A 2,651-nucleotide genomic window follows, 5' to 3' on the forward strand; every position below is an offset into this window, starting at 1 on the left:
GGATCCCGCCGCCCCCCTTGGGCCCGGGGCCCCGCCCCGCCGGTTTCCCGCCCAGGCCCTCAGGAAGAGCTCCGGGCCCGCCCGCCGCAGCACGCGGTGTCCCACGGCGCCAGGCCGGGCCCCAACCTCCCCCGGCTCCTGCCAGCCTCCCTCCGACCTCACCGCGCACCCCGGCCGGGCCGCAAGGGCAGCGCGCGCTCCGTCTGGTTCTGCCGCCAGGGGCGGGCAAAGGGACCGGGACTGCAAGCTCTGCCCTCCCAGTCTGCCACCGCCCTCCAGGCCAGGGCGGCAGGCGCAGGACACGCCACCCAGGCAGGTCCTGCCTCCTCCAGGGAAGCGCGACTGGGCGTCAGGCATCACCGCAGCAAGCGCCCCGGTGTCAGGCAGAGCTGCGCAAAACCTTGTCCCTTGACAGTGCGGTACGAACACTTGTTTCCGGCACGGGTTCTTTCCCAAGCTTGGCACTAATGCCATAACCCCCAGCGCCTCTGCAGGTGAGACACCTAACCCAGTCAGCCAAGGAAGAGCACCTGGACTGGACCCAGTTACCCAGAACAGGGCTTTAACCCCAGCCCCCAGGTGGTGGCATCTAGCTCCTACCACAGACCTTTGCATCAGGGGCGGACAAAGTAAAGGTGAGAGAAACTGCACCTGTTCCAGACCCCTTGCCTGTCAGACCCACCCTCTCCCACCCAGCTGGGGAGAACGTGCCTGGTGCTGCACTAGTGCGTAGGGGACCTTTAGGTTTGACAGCCAAGCTCAGGCTGCAGATTGGTCTCCTGCCTTTTAGGGGACCGGGTGGCCATCATTACAGGCATTGTAATGGGACCCACCTTTACCATTTCAAGGGTAATCGAGGGAACTGTAGCTGTGTGTTAGTTCTGAGCGCAGACTGGCCGCAGTCTCCTCTGCTGAGGCCCGGCAGTAGCGAGCTGTCGGTAAGAACAGGAAAGGGGGGAACTCGGAAACCAAAACAGCATTGTGACACGGAGGCAAGCAGAGATGTGGGGAGGCCTGGCTGAGCCTCAACTTTGCCAGAGCCCTGTCAGCAGTGCCGTGCTAGAGCCCATCCTCAACCCGACTGCCTGCGGGACAACACGCAGCCGCTCCATGCGCAAAAAACCGTGGACAACAGGCCAGGCTGTCCACCCAGCAGGCACGACGTTCCCCGTTTGCCCGGACAGCAAGAACGCAACTGTGCTTGCCTCGGTCCTCATCCTCGGGTCCGGTGCCAAAGCTGCGCTGGGCCCGCGTCCGTCTTTACGCCCTACCTCTGCTCACCGGCTGGCAGTGGGGACTGAGCCCAGTGCCTCCAAGACAGCGGAGGGCAGGAAGAGGCTCCACGCCTTCCTCCCCCACCGCTCAATGGGAGCAAAGACATTCCTCTGCAGCAAGGTTTTAAAGGGTCACAGGTTTGAGGGGAGGCAGAGACTCTCCGAATCGGGGACCGGGATAGTGGGGGTCCTACTGTGAAAAAGGGTGAGAACCACTGCTTTGAGGTAGCAGTGAGAGGTGCTTAAGAAAGGCTGCCCCTGTGCTCACGGAGGGAAGGAGAGGGCAGCAAGAGCCAAGGTAAGGCACGTATAGGATACAGGCACAGCATTCACCTGGCAAAGCTGGGCAAGTCCTGCCACTGCTGGCTTAGGAAAGAGCCCCGTGTTCCCCAGGCTGGTTGGGCAGCCTTGTGCTCCTATTGCTGGCCACAAACTTTCTCCAGCCATCCCCTTCTGAAACCCCAAGTGTCCTGCTGGCCCACGTGGTCATTAGTGCTCCCCTCCTATCGTAGAGTGATCAAGGGAAAAACCTGAGAAACTGTTCCAACACCTCCCTCCTTGGGCACTCGTAGCACCAGCAAGGCCAGGCTGCCCTACCCGTGAGCATCTCACTTTGTGTTGACGCTCTGCTCTGCACACTGGGAGTTAGGTGCAATCTTTCCTTGCAGGGAAAGGCCGTTCTTTTGCCATTGTGCACCGCTGCTCACGTGGCAGGTTGCTCCCCCGTAATCGCCACAGGCTGTGAAGGGACCCTGGGGAGGCTGCTTCTGCTGCAGCAGAAAGAACAAACTGAACCCAGTGGCAGCGGGCCGCTGGGGATGTCCCTGATGCTGTCACGATTGCAGCGTGCTGCTCCTTGGCTGGACTGCTACAGGCTAGAACCGGTTTCTTCACAGGCTGCATCCAGACCGCAGGCTTTTTGACCCCTCTTTTACCAGACCGACTCTAAGATGGCATAGATGCAGGCAATCTTTGGGGTATAACAGGATGCTGGCAAGGAAGCAGGACTGAAAAAGGGGACTGTGATGCCTAAAACCTTGCTTCTGTCGGTCCAAACCAGGCTGTTGGTGCCACACAAAACATCACAAAAAGTCCAGCCTCTCCCATGGTTCCTAGACCGTCATACCGCCACCTGCATCCTTAAATCATTTGGTTTCCTTCTGTCACCTGTCTGGAAACTTCCTTGTCTTACTGAGACCTGCCAGATCCTTTGTTGGCAAAGGTCATGGGGAACCAAACAATAGTAATAATAAGAATCAGAACAGGGATAATATTACTAGTACTAACATGACTTACTGAAGTTTGCTGAATGAAAGATGCAGGCCTCTTCCATTCTTCCCCCCCATTATCCTGCACGGACATACAAGAAATAAGCTC

The sequence above is a fragment of the Gavialis gangeticus genome, unplaced genomic scaffold, assembly GCF_001723915.1.
Source record: "Gavialis gangeticus isolate Ggan-Ray unplaced genomic scaffold, GavGan_comp1, whole genome shotgun sequence".
In the NCBI taxonomy this organism is placed as follows: Eukaryota; Metazoa; Chordata; order Crocodylia; family Gavialidae; genus Gavialis; species Gavialis gangeticus.